Here is a 17,813-nt window from a genome sequence, read left to right on the forward strand (position 1 = left end):
TTGGGTGATAATGATACATACATGTAGGTTCATCAGCTGTCATAGATGTACTACTCAGGTGGGGGACTTCGACAATGGGGGAGATTTTTTTGTGAATAGGGATGGGAGTATATCAGAAATCTCTGTGCCTCCTTCTCAATTTTGCTGTGAAAGTAAAACTGCTCTAAAAGATAAAGTCTATTAAAACAAACACACATACACAATATGTGATCTACCCTATTAACAAAATTTTAAGTGTACAATATAGTATTATTAACTATATGCACATTTCTTTTTTAAAGATATAAGAACAGGGACATTTATCTTTTTCAGGATTATATCCTGTCTGTCTTTTCTGGAACATAGTAGGGACTTGATTATTATGTGTTGAGTAAATAATAAATAATGCCTAAGTAGCTTATATTTATATAAATTGTATGAGATGGGCCACTGTCGATAATTTGTAAGAATGAGAGTCCCCAAAATTATGAGAGGTATTCTTTAAATCAAACTTGTAATGACTTTGAATATCATAGAGAATCATAAAATCTCACATTGGTTAGAACCCCCTAAAACTTGCTATCCTGAGTCTTTTACACTTGGGCTGGGAGCCAGGATATTGTACTTTTGGTTACTGACATCCTGCAGTGAAAGAGAGAACAAAAGCGTGAAAGCATGAAAGAAGGAAACCACAAAAGAAAAGAAGAAAGGAGAAAGCAAGGATAGAAGGAAGCAGGGGAGAGGAGAAGGAAGGAGGAGAGAGGAAGGAAGGAGGGAGAGAGGAAGGAAGCATGAGAAAAGAAAGTTGACCTGGGCTGATTATCGAGAGAGTGGAATTCCTGCCAGCATCTAAGACTTCTTCACTTTGTCGCCGTAGAGAAGACACAACTTGTATGAGTGTCGTTGGTAAAATAAAAGGTTTGGATGAAGTGATTCCTATGATTCCTTAAATTCTAGCACCGATTCAAAGTTTATGAATTCTTAGTCTGTAGAGACAACCACACATAAACTGTGAGTTAGCAATACCTCAGTGCAACCTCAGGAAAAATCCCAAGTGGTTGGCCATTGGTGTTTCAGACAAATGCCTAAATGACTGTAAACTGTGTTTGGATTTGCCTGGAGCTTTTTGGAATATTCTATGAGTGTTTAAAACAGTTGAACATAAAAGTAGGCTGCTCTTTAGTATGTCCTAAGTAAGTGAAACATGCATAGTTGTCAGATCATCAACCAAGATTATTTTTAAAAGGTTTCATCATTCAACCTATATCAATGGTGGTAAAATATTAACTTTAAAGAAAGTTGATTATAAAAACAATTTAGGATTTATATCCAGTGAGCGTGCAAATTCACAGAATGTTGGAAATATTTTGAAACAATTACTTAGGCAATTATAAACTATTTTTCCTCCTCAGACATGTAGAAATACCACTGCTTAGAAGGACAAAAGTAGGTATCATGGGTAGGAAGAAAACTGGCAGAGTCAAAAAACAGACACAAATACACCAGCTTCAAATCACATCTTTGACACTTACTATTTGTGATACTTAAATGTTCTCATCGTTTAAATAAAAGCAGTAACATCCACCCCCACAGTTGTTATGAGGGTCAAATGAGATAACAGTTATGAGAACAACTATCATTGTGCCCCTCCTTGTTCTTCCTAATAAATGTTTCTTATTAATATATGGCTATTCACGAACTAAACATTATTCCACTCTCAACATATTCTTTAATCAGCTGTTGTGTGGGAAATACATATAGTAGGCTGAAAAATGGCCCTGGACACTGCACATGTTACCTTATAAGGAAAAAGCGTCTTTGCATATGTGATTAGGTTAAGGATCTTGAGATGATGAGATTATCCTGAATTATCCTGGTGGACCCTAAATGCGATCACAATATTCTTTCTTGACACACACATGGAGGAGGAGATGGTTGGAAGACATTGCAGAGAGAGATTTCAATATACTGGCCTTGAAGAGGGAAAGATGCCGCCACAAGTCACTGAGTGCCTGCAGCCCTGAGAACCTGGAAGAGACTAGGAACAGATTCTGTTCTGGGACCTCTGGAGGGAGCGCTGCCCTCCTGACACCATGATTTCAGCCTGGTGACTTCTGACTTTTGGCTTCCAGAACTGTTAGACAATGAATTTCTCTTGTTTTAAGCCACTTAATTTGTGGTAACTTCTTACTGTGGCCACAGGAAATTAATACAGTAAGGATCGGATGGGGCAAGCATCCAGGTCATCATTAGCAACAGTATATGATGGCAGATTCTGCTCCTATTAATTTTGAAACTGAACAGAAACACTGCGCAAGAATTCCAGTTGTCCATGTGATGCAATTTATGGATGATGGTAAAATATCCATCTGCTTAATCTTACACCATAATCTATTACACTCCCACTGGGTCCTGGGCGCTATGCTGCAGTGAGGAAATAAGAGCAAGAAGATTTCTTAAGACTTTTTGCAAATCTTCTTCTTGTGTGGGAAAGGCTTCTCAAAACACACAGTAGAATGATATAATAGCGATGTAATATATCTGAGGGACCAAGCATTTCAATCATCTACTTCATACAAATAATAGTGAGCAGGGAATTTGCTAGCACTGGGGTATATAACAATGACAATGACGATGATGATGACAAGAACAGCTGACACTTTATTAGTATTTACTCTGTGTACACGACCTACCAGCTGGGGCCAGTCCGTGTATTACCACGTTAAGAGCTTTACATACATTATTCCACTCAACTTAAGCAACTATTTTGTTTGTTTATTTCGTGTGTGTTTTTTACTGTAATGACCTCTGGTGAATAGAATTGAATCAGTCATGATCTGTGGTTCCTGGAAAACCTTCATCAGGTGACATTGGTTCTGCACAGTGACTTTTTAAAAAATTTTAGTGATTTTTTCATAAACACTGGTAAAAATACCAACCAACATGCGAGCTGGACTTTGCCAAAAATCCCCCTTTTAGCACCATCATCCATAGTTTTTCCATGAAAATATTGAGGATAGAGAGGTAAAAGTTACCCAGTCAATCATGTAGCTGGGTTTCAAACCAGACTGACACAAGAGCTGATCATTTCAGCTAATCCTTTAGTTCCGTGAACTAAAGCTCATAGTGTGGATTCAAGGAACTGAGTTCAGTCTTTCATCATTTTTGCATTAAGCCTAATTAAAGTCTGAAAGTTTCTACCTCTTTTAAATGTAATTTCAACCATCAACTGAATCCCCTCACTTTTTTTTTTATTTTTTTTTGCTGAGGAAGACTGACTCTGAGCTAAAACATCTGTGCCTATCTTCCTCTACTTTACATATGGGACGCCTACCACAGCGTGGCTTGACAAGAGGCACCATGTCCGCACCCAGGATCCAGTCCAGCGAACCCCAGGTCACCAAAGTGGAATGTGCAAACTTAACCGCTGTGCCACTGGGCCGGCCTCTGAAACCCCTCATCTTTTGTCCCTTCTTTCCTTTCCTCCTCCCACTCCTGTGAATAGTTTATTCATGTTGATATAGTTAAAAGCATAGGTTTGTTTCAACCTCAGAAACTTAGTGAAACTTAGAAACTTAGTGAGACATTAGTAAAGAGAAACTTTTGACACTCTGCGCTGAGATAAACATTTTACCGTTGTTGAGACAGATTGAACCTGCCCTACTTGGCCCCTCAAAACAACATTGTGTCCTTCTCCCACTTCTGTCTGAAAGTTGCAGATGGTACCGCTAGATGGAGCAATGTTCTCCATCATCACTGAAACCTGTGTTCCGAGAAGTTTGTTAACCACAGATAAGAGAAAATTCCATTTCCTTTATCATATTCCATTTTCTCAAAAAAATAGACCCCTTAACACATCATGGTGAATATTAATAACCTAAAACTGATATCAGGAAATTGCAGTTGAGTTGCTATTTCACAGAAAATTTTTACACATTGAGAACCCTGTGCCTCTAAAACCGTGTCTTACACACTATTTAAATTGAGCATTTCACATCGACTTGTAATCTCTTCTTTACTTGAACTTTTTTTTTTTGAAAGATTTTATTATTTCCTTTTTCTCCCCAAAGCCCCCCGGTACATAGTTGTATATTCTTCGTTGTGGGTTCTTCTAGTTGTGGCATGTGGGACGCCGCCTCAGCGTGGTCTGACGAGCAGTGCCATGTCCGCGCCCAGGATTCGAACCAACGAAACACTGGGCCGCCTGCAGTGGAGCGCGCGAACTTAACCACTCTGCCACGGGGCCAGCCCCAACTTGAGTTGTCTTCCTCCTGCTTCTGAAACTTTAATATACATGAGAAGCACCTGGGGGTCTTGTAAAAATGCAGATTCTGATTAAGAGTAGGGCTTGTATTCTGCATTTTTGACACGTTCCCCAGTGCAGCCAGTGCAGCCAGTGTCTGTACCACACTCTGAAAAGCAAGGCTCTAAACAAGTGGTTCTCAAGTGCTCTTCAGTGGGTATGTGCTGGCTGCTAATGCTGACTCGAGAACTTCTTTAATGTAGAGGTTCCTGAAAGCTCTTTAGAGATCCGGTATCAGTACGTGCGACTTGAGCCTTGGCCGTCTGCCTTTCTTAAATTTAGGTAAAAGGGGTTCTGTTGTTCAGATGAAGAGTTCACAGAAATGATGGGGAAGGCGCTGCCTTGGTTACTGGGAAGGACTGAGACAGGAAATCATCAAGAGCAGCCTCTGCAGCCCTAAAAGTCTGGCCTGAGGGCAGGTGTAGAGGGGACAGTCCACAGCCTCCCACGGGTCTCATGTGCTCTTACCAGCCGAGGAAGAACAGGCCAGCTGATCAAATGGTCTGCTGTGTACTAGGAGCAAGAGAGAATTCCACGATGCTAAATTCGGAGGTACTGTTAGGACGGAATGCTAGATAGCCAAAGCGACCAATGGACACGGTGATATTATAATGGGGCTTAAATAATTTTATAGTCACAGAAAAAGAAGGCATCTGACACGTCAAGAAACAAGATCCAGATTTGGGAACCTCTGCTCTGAAGCATTTAAGCCTCCAGGCCTCTGCTGTGTGGCTGCCTCACTTTAATCCTTCCTTCCTTTCTCCTTCTCTTCCCTCCCCTCCTCCTCCCCTTACCCCCTCTATAACCTCCTGTATCACCCCCAGCACTACCGTTTAGTAACCCAGTGCCTATCACCTAGCAGATACTCATCAGAACTTGTTGACTAGTATATTGTTAGCTTGATATATTTTTATGATAAAACATGTCACCAAAGAAGGAATGAAAGCTGCCACTGCCATTCCCGTGGCGAGCATGTTGCATGTGTCATTGCACTTCTTGGTGTCAAGCCCTTTTATATAGGTGATTTCACTTAATTTTTGCACAGTCCAGGAGTTGAGCAGACGCATTCTGAAATGGAAGAAGAGACAAAGGGAACTAAATCTTAGGGATTCTCCAAGGTGCCTCATTCCACAGGGAAGGAGGAGGATGGAGCAGGAACCAGGCACTCAGTGTTCCCTCTCCTTCCAGGGGCTCCTCTCGCTCCCTCTGTTCTCCACGTCACCACCACAGGCTGAACTGAACGTGAGACTAACCACCTAGGTAACTGCCTCTTCCCTTCTTACTACATGTCACCTGCAGGTGCCCATTGTCTAAACTCTCTATTCTGGCCGCAGCTGGGTGAGAATGAGCCTCTCTTTGTATCCTTCTTAAAGCTTTTTTCGTCATGTGGGATGCTACACCTCTCATATTCCCACAAATTTCTGCTTTTCTAGAGAAGATTATACTTCTGTTGACAGAATGGAGAACTGCTACTCTGGGCTTTCGGGAAAATTACACTTACCTTTTTATTCTAAACAAAACTCGCAGAATTTTATAACTTTTCTCACAATTCAAACTTACCTGATAAATGTAGTTGCTAGATATAATGAAAAAAATCAAACCTATATTGATTATTAAGAGATGAAAAAGGATTTTTTTTTTTGAGGAAGATTAGCCCTGAGCTAACTATTGCCAATCCTCCTCTTTTCACTGAGGAAGACTGGCCCTGAGCTAACATCCATGCCCATCCTCCTCTATTTTATAGGTGGGACGCCTACCACAGCATGGCTTTTGCCAAGCAGTGCCATGTCTGCACCCGGGATCCGAACCGGCAAACCCTGGGCTGCTGAGAAGTGGAACGCTCGAACTTAACCGCTGCGCCACTGGGCCGGCCCCCTAAAATGGGATTGTAAAGAATCTCAATTATCAGCTGATATTGTATATCAAAATAAGGTTCTAATATTTTCCAAGTTTGAGGAGCAGGGTTTCACATCAAAATGACTGCACTAGTATGGGTTTTGAATTATTTTACTATAAAAAAATATAATCCTCTCTTGTGCAGTAATGGTTGGATATTTGGTCACTGAAAGATAGTTTGCTTAGGATAGATTTTATTTCTTAAACTACATATCTCAAACTAGTTCTTGTAGATAGTCTCAAAGGTTCATAAATTTCATACATTTTTTCGATTTAAGAGCACAAATTGTATGTATTATATTCTTTTTTCTTTTTTTTTTTTGGTGAGGAAGATTTGCCCTGAGCTAACATCTGTTTCCAATCCTCCTCCTTTTGCTTGAGGAAGATTGTCAGTGGAACTAACATCTGTGCCAGTCCTCCTCTATTTTTTGTATGTGGGACACTGCCACAGCATGGCTTGATGAGTTGTATGTAGGTCCATGCCTGGAATCCAAACCTGTGAACCTCAGGCCCCTGAAGTGGAGCACATGAACTTAACCATTACGCCACCACGCTGGCCCCTATTGTTTTCTTCATGTATATATACTACTTACCTATTGTCTACCACTTGCTGCCTCCCCTGGTCACCAGCAGAATTTAAAATAAGGTAGTGTGGTGTCCACCATATGTCTGCTAATGTTGGCCAATGTCCATCCTCTCGGTCTTCCATTTGGTTATAGAACAAATGCATTTTAGCTGGAAATTTATACCTACTTAGCTAGGAACTACATTTACTGGCCTCTCATCATCTTTTGCAGTTAAAGCCACAAGGCTATGTTCTGGGCTGTAGATCCCAGCCAAATCCTGAGTCCATGGCTGTATAAAAGAGAGGAAACAGTCGTTGCTCTTTTTTTTTTTTTTTAAAGCTTTTATATTTTTTTTCCTTTTTCTCCCCAATGCCCCCCAGTACATAGTTGTATATACTTCGTTGTGGGTCCTCTAGCTGTGGCATGTGGGATGCTGCCTCAGCGTGGTTTGATGAGCAGTGCCATGTCCGCGCCCAGGATCCGAACCAACAAAACACTGGGCCGCCTGCGGCAGAGCGCGCTAACTTAACCACTTGGCCACGGGGCCAGCCCCTCGTTGTTCTTTTAGATAGCTAATTCTTTTTGACTAAGTGACTGGGGTACACCTTTTTTCACTATGACTGGATGATAAGTTCTTGCTCAGTCTGGAAACTCTTTCTGGAAACTCTTTTTATGTCCAAAATTGTTCTTTTTTAAAAAATAATATCTCTTCCACATCTTATTGACAGAGCTTCTCATCTTCCGCTTTTGGTCAAATCAGGCAAAGTATTTCTTCATACCTGGATCTTCATCCTTCACCTTTTCTGGAAGACTTAGCTCCATCCTGTGCTCTCTCGGAGCCGGGCTGATGCCCCGTCTGTGTCTGCTGGCTCCTCCGCACTTTTTGTCTCCCCCAGTTATCACACTGTCTGTGGGGGGAGGGGCGGGTACCAATTTGTTCTCTCTTCCTCCCCCGTCTGATGTAGTGCCGGATACCTAAAGCATACCTGACCTCAGTCCTCTTGGTACACCTCTTTTTTCTTTTTGGTAGTTATTTTTCTTTTCAAGATCAGCTTTCTGGGAGATGGAGGTTGAAAACTATTTTGGTCAGAAGGAGATTTCCTAAACTACTGGGATTTTTTAAAACATAAATTTATTAATATAACTTTATAAAATGTGAATTTTATAAATAGCGCCATCTGTACAGCTCCTGGGTCTGTCTTGTGTTGCACCATCAATATGCCCCTCGACACAGAGCTCGAGACTGAGTGAATCACTTCAGGTTCAATGTCTCGTGAGTCAACAGAACACAGCACAAGCTTGTGTAAGCAGACAGAGAACTTTCTTTTTTCAATTATGTCAGAGGCAAGGTTTTTAAGACAGGTAAGTTCCCTTCAGTGGATACAAAAACTCTTTTTTTAAATTCTACTTTTTTCTTTTTATTTAGCTCATAGCTTTAGAATCCTTAGCATTTTACCATCGTTAGTATTAAGAATATCTACCAAAACTTCTTACTTTTTAATTGCCAATCTTTGAAGATTTCTTTGGGAGAAAAGTGCTGACGCTAATAAATTCTAAGGATGCACTGTCATCAGTGTATTTACTGAGTAGTGTTTTGGTTAGATTTGTTGTAAATATCCTCTTCTTCCATCCTTTGAAAGTTGCTCATTGTGCCACGGAAAGGTAAATAACTTATCTGTTTCCTTTTAAAAGCAAGCTGACTTCATCGTTTAGCAATAATGACTCAGAATCTCCAATCTGTTGGTTTTATCACAAGAGTAGCCTCTTTCCCTAAAGCCATGGGGTCAAATACTGTGGATTTATGAAATTTGTGTTAATTCAAAGGGTGTCTGAGTCCTCCACCTAAACAGGACATAGTGAATTGGTGGCTATACAGAACTAGTTCTTATTGTGTTATATGCTGCCAACCATAGAAAGATAGAATCTGCACAAAAGTCTAATTTTGTGTCACCCTTATCTTCCAACATACCACATTTTGGAATATGTATATGATTAAGCATATAATGCATATGCATAAATAAATATATATGTTTACATATATAAGCATCCAGATATTAGATAGAACTCACTTAGGATCCGCCTTTTGGGAAACTGAGTAAACTGATACAAATACAAATTTCACAGCTTTGTGAAAGTGTAGAGCCCCCTCCAAGTGTCTGTAGGCCCCACGCCTCGCACATATTTTCCTCCTGACAGCCAGACACCATTCAGGCCAATTTTTCTTTGAAAGACACCTCTGTGACGTCTTTTCAGACCCCTCCCATGTAAACTGACTGACTTCCTCATCTGCTCTCATCATGGTGGTACGTGGCTCTCTGTTGTAGCTTTCATCACGTTGCTGCCTGGTTTCTGGTAGTGTGGCTGTCTTATCTGCTACACTCTAAGTTCTTCAGGGCAGGAAAGAAGGGAAGAAGGAGGAAAAAGGAGTTAAAAATCTAAGGCGTGAATAAATGAGTGGCAGGTGGATTTATGATTAACGATGTGTTAAAAACGTGTGCCAGCTTATTGTAAGCATCGATATGTGAATTATTAAATAAAGTGCGGCCCTTTCTTGGAAAAGTTTCACTGAGTAATTCAAATGGTCTCTGCCCTCTGAAGACATTGTTATTTACTCGGGAGTATTAATGATATATCTGTCCAAGTGTCTGATATTTATTAGGAAGTTTAATGAGCTTGACAAGATGACCCTGGTGGGCTATTCAATCCTAACATGTTGTTATGATATGATTGAAGTGAAGAAGCAACATTCAGTTAAGATAAACAAATCATTATATCTGACGATCAAATCGTGGCTGAGCTTCTACCTAAGTAATATTATCTACACCATTAAAGCCACAGGAGGTTTCAGACAGCATCTAACCCACCATTCTCCTTTTACAGATGAAAAGTTGCAAGCTGAAAAATGCTAGGCTCACTCTGTGTATTTGCTTTCTTTCAAACTGGCTCTAGTTATAACCTTCAGAAACAGTAGACATAACTTCCTGCAAGTGTTCTCCACATGTGATTATCTGAGTTTGTGCTTACGGCCTCTAAGTTTTAGCCCTTCAGGGAGAGTCGAGGGGCGTGGCACTGAGCACACACTGTATTAATGTATATTTGCTAGGTGGGTGCATTTGTCCCCCACTCGTGCTTGGTAAATGATTACATTTTTTATCTAAGCTCCCACAACTCCCTGAGGATTGTAAAGAGATTGTAGTGTGTGACTCAAGGAAACCTAAAAACAAGAAGCATGTTACCTATTCCATGATTTATACTTCATGAATTCTGTGAATAAATTTATATATATTTAATAAGACCATTTAAAGGGTAAATTTATTTCCCAATTATAATTGCATGCATTTGTGTTCAATATAGAATGAAAAGCTGAGAACTAATAGTAGAAAATTATATTCTATTATCTTACCATGGGAAAAAATTGATAAAATATATGGTATGAGCATAGCTAACAAATATAATCCTGATCCCCCTGTAGATGGGATATATTACGGTTTTTCCCCAATGAGTATTTATACAATTATTGTTATGGAACCAAAAATTTTTGGTAGCATCAGATTAATGGCTTCTTATTTATAACACCTCTCCCTTGCCTAAAGAAATTTATCTATTTAATGAAGTATCTACCTATTTATCTAGATAGATAATATATAATGATTAGAAAGACTAACTCTACCTTGAAATGAATTACATAATCACCACCATTTTCTTCTATATATTTTTGTGATAAACCAAATTTTCAATGAGAAACACATATATTAGGAATAGAATGATGCTATTTATATGTTCTATAGTGGAATCTGTACACTTAGAAAATGACTGCCATTAAAACAGAAGAATTGACAACTTTTCTTATCCAATTCAAGCCCAGTTAACCAACATGACTGAGGAATGAGAGCGTTGATTGAATGTTCCTGTTGATTCAGGTTGCACAAGCTCTGACCCATGCTCCTTGATCCCTTGAAACGGTTAAAAGAAGGCATTATTATTTCAACAGCTGTAGTTAGGCATCTTTCTGAAATTCTGGCCAATTAAGTTCTAATAACATTAAGCTCCTCTATTTTGTGTCTTCCAGAGACTCAAGCTCAATACTTAAGTATCAGTTGTGTTTTTCTATGACTCAAGATGTTGAAGTTAAGATAAATTGAAGTGAACGTATGTTGGTTGTAAACTCAGCAATCTTGGGAGGCTCATTCTTATTTCCTTCAAATATAAAATAGAAATAATCATAATAATCTACCTCATAGACTTACTGTGAAAACAAATTTACAGGAAGTACTGAGAACATTCTCAGGTTCATAGTCAGCATCTTATTAATATTAGCTATAATCACCATAATTATTTGAATTAATAGTAAAATAGATAAAATTGCATAATACTGTCAAGTGATTTTTCATTTATATTTATTAAAAATATCAGGGCGAGCAGTGCTAGGACTGTGGAGGAAAGCTTGCAGCTGATATTTCTAAAGTATCCGTTTCGGATTAGTCACAATTCTCATGATTCTCCTCCTCACACCTACCCCTATTTATTTTCTCTGCAAGATTCTTCCTTTTCTCAAATTTATTTTCTTTGTAGTGGCTTAAAAGCAGATGGAAAAGTCAGGTTCATATTTAATAATTGTCGTTACAGCTAACAGAACCAGGTTCTCAATGCAACACACTTGGTTGTGGTGTACCTGGGGCATCAACATAAGGTTATTATCAAAAGCATGTTACTGCTGACACCGCCTGTGTGCAAAGCCCTGAGGACGCAGGAGCTGGTGTCTGGAACATCCCCCGAGTGGAACAACTCGGCTTTATTCATTAATTCTCCTTGCTAAAGGCCGTTTCCAACAATCATATAGGAAACTCAGAAACAAGATAGCATGATTAGGACTGGACAGAGAAGTGCTGAAAGAAAGTTTAATTATGTTTTCACGATGATTTAAAGCACCACAGCATGCAAAAAGTTTAAGTTAAGAGATGAAAGGCAGAAATTAAATTTATGTGTGGAATATTTCCAGCTTTATCTCCAATTCTATTTTTCATCTTCAACTCTATTCTATATCTTCAGTAATGTGTCTATCCTTGTCATATATATTGTGTCATATGTACGTATTTATCCAAATAAATATTTGTGTATATTCATACATACATGCTTATGTGTGTGTGAAACTTAGATCCCAAACTTTATTTCTCTGACTATTAAAAACGTGTTATTTTCCTAAGTGTTGTTTTTTAAAAAATTCCATTATCAGATGTAGGATTGTATATTAAGCTTTCAGTTTTTAGAGAGGATGGCCATTTACATGTTCTCTTTACAACATGTCTATTTAGGGAATCACTTGTCAAACAGATTGTTATTCTACCATTTGGCACTCTTTCTATAAACAACTAAATAGATGTCTTTTAAGAGTAAGTACCAAGACACGGCATTTATATTACTGACCGTCAATGTGTTCTTATTTTTAGTTAATGAAAGATCTGGTGCTCATTTGGGGTTTTTGGTTTATAGGTTAGTTTGGCCTTGATTGCCAGACATACACCCATTGATCTCACAGCCTTTTTACTGTCCCTTAATCACTTTGTGTTTTTGCGTGTCTTCTTTTTCCGTCCCAGATTGCACTACTCATCCTAATAATCATTCCTTGAATATTCCCTCATCTCACTCGCGCCTCCTTTCCTTCGCCATACGCTCATGGCTCAATCCCAAATTTAGTTAAATTTAAACCTCTTTATGTGTAGTCCAAGGCAGGAGACTGTGACTGTTGAAAATAAGCCTGATGACTGATCTCATTTTGAATTCATGGTCCATAATCTTCAGTGGGCCCTTACTGCTGCTAAGCAGTCCTGCAGCCTTGTACATTGCATAGTCCATTAATTCTCCCCCTATGATAGATGCCTATTTTATACTTCCTTCTCTCTCTTCAAACTTCAAACTCCTCAACCCACGCTATCTGTTGATATCCCAGTATTTCAGTCAGGGCTCTCCAGAAGAGCAGAACCAACAGGAAGTGTGTATGCATGTGTGATTTATACATGATATCTTCTATATATGTTTATAGAGACAGAGAGAGAGGGAAAGAGAGACAGAGGTTTATTTTAAGGAATTGGCTCACGTGATGGTGGAGGCTGGTAAGTACAAATTCTGCGGGGTAGACCAGCAGGTTGGAGACTCAGAGAAGAGCCAGTGTAGTTCAAGTATCAAGGCCGTCCACTGCAGAATTCCTTCTTGCTTTGGGGAGGTCAATCTTTTGTTCTATTCTTCCTTCAACTGATTGGATAAGGCTCTCTCAAATTATGGAGGCAATCTGCTTTACTCAAAGTCTATCAATTTAAATGTAAATTTCATCCAAAAACAGCCTGATGGAAACATCCAGAATACGGTTAGACTAAATATTTGGGCACTGCGGACCAGCCAAGTTTACACATAAAATTAACCACCAGATCCTGCTTCTTATGTCATCGAGAAAATAGAAGCCATCCATGTTCGATATTGCTCACTTACTCTTCCAGGTCCACTTTCCATCCATTGTTACACTGCTGTGTGCCCCATAAATCTGTGTTCGATTTGTTCTCTTGTATTTTGGGTTCCGCTTGGGTTTAGCCAAGGGGAACCCGTGAAGGCAGATGAAAGGGAGCTGGATAGTGAGGTCTGTATATCTGTGTACCCTCCATACATGGTCAACTAGAGCTGTCAAGATTTTCAACCAAATCTCACAGCTCCTCTCAAGGTGTATCTCTCTATTTAACTTTCTTCTCTTGGATTTGTGTCTACTCCCTTCTCATGCTTGAAGTAGTCACAGCTTTAAGCTACTGCGCTACCTCTCATGGTTCTCCTTCAGACTCCTGCATCTTGGCAAATAGTCCCTCAAATAAAGCTACTTAAAGTAACCTTATTTTGATTGTCCCATCTGTTTCCTGATGGCACCCTGATTAATACATCTTAAGAAGTGATCTTTCATATGCTCCCAGCACATTTGGCAATCTATTTGCGCTGTTCCCCATTTACTCTGCCATCACTCCTTCTGCTAGGTGAATTACCCATGCTGTTATCTCAAGTCAGTCCCTACACTTGCGCATGGATCTGTACTCCACTCATACTCAAGGATATTCAATAATTATCTCTTCTCTCTTGTGTATCATCAACTTGTCTATTTCATAAATAAATGCCATGCTGTTGTATCATCCATCTTTGAAATAACATAGCTCAAGCCAACATTGCCTTACAGTTACTGCCTTATTCCTCTGCTCTCTTTAGTACCAAAACTCTTTGAAAGACTGTCTATATTCTCACACGTATTTTTTATCCTCCAAATTCACATTTGAAACCATGCCATAAAGATAGCTCTTTCCTTTCAAAGTCAATAAACTCCATACTGATAAATCAAACTGTTAGTTCCCAGTTCTCATGTTCATTCAATTATCAGCAGCATTTGCAAAACTTCACCACTCCTAGAGACTTCAAACATTTGCTCTGCTTGGCTTTCATGACTCCGTGTCTCTGGGCTCTGTTTCCTTTCTCACTGCCCATTCCTACTCAGTCTCCTTTGGTAGCTATTTCTTATGTTTCCAGCTATTTCATTTTGGAGGACATTAGACCTCAGTCTTCAAAGGCTTTCTTTTTCCCATCTACATTTACTCTCTACGTGATCTTTTCTGTGTCAAGTTTGTGAGTAGCATTGACCAACGTATGCGACACATTTTTATATTTTCTGCTCAGACCATTACTTTGAACTCCAGATACTTGCATCTAAGTGCTTACTCAACACTCCTATTTGTATGTTGAAATGACGTCTCAAACTTAGGAGATTCAAAAGCAATGCCTCCTACTATCTTTCTCATATGAGAAACTTATTGAGACAAACAATTTGTAGTCATCTTTGATGCCTTTTCTTTTTCTCACATCCCACATATGAAATCCTTGTTAATGTTTCAAAAGAAATAATGGGAATCTCACAGATGCAAGCTACATTAGTGATTCTATACTATATCTACCATTTTACATTATTGTCAATATTGGTTGAGTAAACAATCTTATTCAAATCAGATAAATCTGTCCTATGTTTTTGACTGCCATATTTTCAAGATTCCTTCCCATTATAAATTTACATTTATCTTTAAAGTTACACCTTTCAATGGACATGATGACATTTTCGGTGGATTTCTATTGTGGTTTCTGTATGATATACATAAAAATTTTCAGGAATACCTGGTAAATATATTTTAGCAGTATTGTGTCATGATATGAGAAAAATTGCTTAAAATTCAGAGACCAATGTCAAACTCTTTATTTTATTCTGCCTACCCATCACTATTGTATTTATTGTTCTAAGTACAATTGAAATAAACAAATGCTTAAATTCTTTACTTTGAATAGTCTTTTATTTGTCTTTCATTCTCCATAACTTCTATTTAAGGTATATTTTAATTTTAAAAACTTTTTTTCTGAAAATCAGTACTAGCATGCTAAGCCACAGGTGTGATGTATTTTTTTTATCTCTCTGTCATGATAAACTGAATAATTCATGCATTACATATGTGCCCACTAGGTTTCCAGAGCTTTGGTTCTGTGTCACAGGGAACAAAGAACCAGTGATAACTGACCATGTCTTCCAGGATCTCACAGTGTAGTAAAATTCATATAACACCTAGCAAACTTCTTTACTGGCCATCAAAAAGGGTTAAATTAGCACCTTGGTTATATTAAGTAAAGAACTTACTAGGAGCAAACGGGGAACTGTTTATGAATCAATATTTTAGTATCTCCAGACTGTAGTCCTGTTAATTAGAGAGTCTTAAAATTTTCAGAAACACTCTTTCTGTGATCCAAATTTGAAACACTGAAAGCAGTAAAGTTAAGTGAGCAGAATCTTTGGTATGATAAAAGTCAAGGATTTTCTCCTCATGCTCAGGTCCCTCTCTGAGTTTCTTTTTTGTCCAAATAGAAAGCAACGTCTCTCTTTTGTAACTTTTGAGAGCTTTGAAATGAAACCCTCCACTTTACAATTATCCAATTATTTTTTCTATGCATAGAGCAATTTATTTAGCTCTTGTAACCTATCTTTCCTACACTTCTATTTTCAAGGATGTGAAACTTTGTGAAAGGCATAATACAACAAAACCACTTCTAGTACTGTTTATTGGGCACTTACTGTATGTGGGGAACTGCGTTAGGCTTTTTGCATGTAATACCTCTCGTCTTTATAGCAACCAGTAAGGCAAATGTTATAATCTCTCACTTACAGGAAAATGTAATGACCCTCAGTGAGATTAGCATGTCTGATTTTACCCAAATAGTAAAAAGCAGAGACTGGATTTGAACCAAAGTTTATGTGGTACTAAAATTCAGATGTAACGTTAAGCAACAGTTTCCTCTTGTCAAGCTTTGGCACCTTTCTTATGCCCCATATTTCCCCGCTCCTATCCACAATCAAAGCACTATGGCTGTTTCTGCGCAAACTTCTTGTCTCCATGGCGGCCTTGGGATTGGTCCCCGCTCCAGCCAAAGCTGTAGCCCAGCTGAGACAGAAAGCTTCCCTTGAAGCATCTTCCACGACTTGTACTTTTGGTTATTCTCCCTCTTTTTCCTCAAAAGATCTTGGCTTCTTGTTTCCTGGAAGATGGGTCCTTTCTGGATTCACTGTTTTCCATTGCCTTATTGTTGAATTTCAGTTCAATCTGAGTTTGAATTTTAGCTGAACAACTTATTTGATGGCTAGTTTCTTTATAGTGCTTTACTTTGATGCCCAGTAAAGGATTCGGCATCCCATGGTGATCTAAGTCTCATAATGTACAAAGATTGGGGTTTTTTTCCCCTGTGTTATTGCTGATGTGCTAATTATTGATATTTCAACCTCCTCACCTAGTTTCAAAGTTTGGCTTTAAAATATAGAACCATTGAGCATTGCAGATGTGCCATCCATTCTATGGTTATTTGATTAGGATTTTCTCTTGTGATTTATTTCTAAACAACGCTGGGCAATCCTGTGGGGCTGAGTCTATACTCTATGGGCACTTCCTTCACATGTAAATATGTCCTACTAATGTGCCACCTGCAACTATCTGTGGGTGTGCTCTGCTTACAGATGGGCTGCAGTGAAAAGATTTGTGTGGATCCTTCTGATTCTTAGCTGTAAAAGAATAAAAAAAATCCCGACCAAATCTTGCCAAAGAAAAATTGCACTAGGCAAAGTAAAACAGATGTGGAAAACTTTATTTGAGGCTACTGCAGTAGGAGAGAGAGGCCAGAAAGGTATGAACTCAACTCTACTGAGACAAATGGCAGGAAAGTTGTTAATCTCTGGGATGAGTTAGTGGAAAAGAACTGGAGGAAGGTAGGGGTGAGGTTGATCAATGGGATGTGTAGGGCAATTGAAATATTTCTGAGTTTGCAAATGTTTTTCTCTGTGATTGGGCCACTTGTGTTTGCTAATCACTGTCATACAAGTTAGGCTCCTACCTTCCCACAGAGACTGGAAGATAAGGGAGCTATGTCCCCCATGTCCATGAGGAAGATATCCCTGAGTCGTAAAACTGGCAAGAACTTTTAAAAGATTTGCATCTCAAAAGGGCAGAGAAAGAGCTTACAATTAGAAGTTAATTAAGAGGAATTCCCTAAGAAAAGGGAAGTCAGGGCCCAGAGTCAGGAAGAAACCTGTTGGGGCCAGCTGGTGGTGCAGTGGGTAAGTTTTCATGTTCTGTTTTCAGGCAGCCCAGGGTGCCCAGGTTGGATCCTGGGTGTGGGTGTGGCACCGATTGGCACACCATGCTGTGGTAGGCGTCCCACGTATAACACGGATGTTAGCTCAGGGCTAGTCTTCCTCAGCAAAAAAAAGAGGAGGATTGGCAGTACTTAGCTCAGGGCTAATCTTACTAAATAAATAAATAAATAAATAAATAAATAAAATAAATAAGTAAAATTTACCTGAGGGAAAGTGTTAGGGCTGTTTTGGTCCATCTCACTACCTGTAAGATATTGCTCATCACTCATAACATGCTTTTACCAGCTGCCTTGAGAGATTTTATCTTCTGCAGACCTAGTCATGAGGGGGTTCTAGTTACATACATTTCCCCTTTTGTGTTCTGATTACC

The 17,813-nt window shown here is 39.1% G+C and overlaps 1 protein-coding gene and 1 long non-coding RNA gene across 8 annotated transcripts in view; both read left to right on the top strand.

Annotated features, from left to right (window-relative positions):
* LUZP2 (leucine zipper protein 2) overlaps positions 1-17,813 on the top strand; it is a 458,146-nt gene that overhangs the window by 241,630 nt on the left and 198,703 nt on the right. The gene's annotated exons all lie outside the window — the stretch shown is intronic.
* Positions 5,415-9,305, top strand: LOC139084018 (uncharacterized). The gene is made up of 2 exons (XR_011541295.1): positions 5,415-5,542; positions 6,027-9,305. It is a non-coding gene; the product is annotated as an uncharacterized lncRNA (long non-coding RNA).

Source organism: Equus przewalskii, chromosome 6 (genome assembly GCF_037783145.1).
Source record: "Equus przewalskii isolate Varuska chromosome 6, EquPr2, whole genome shotgun sequence".
NCBI lineage: Eukaryota > Metazoa > Chordata > Mammalia > Perissodactyla > Equidae > Equus > Equus przewalskii.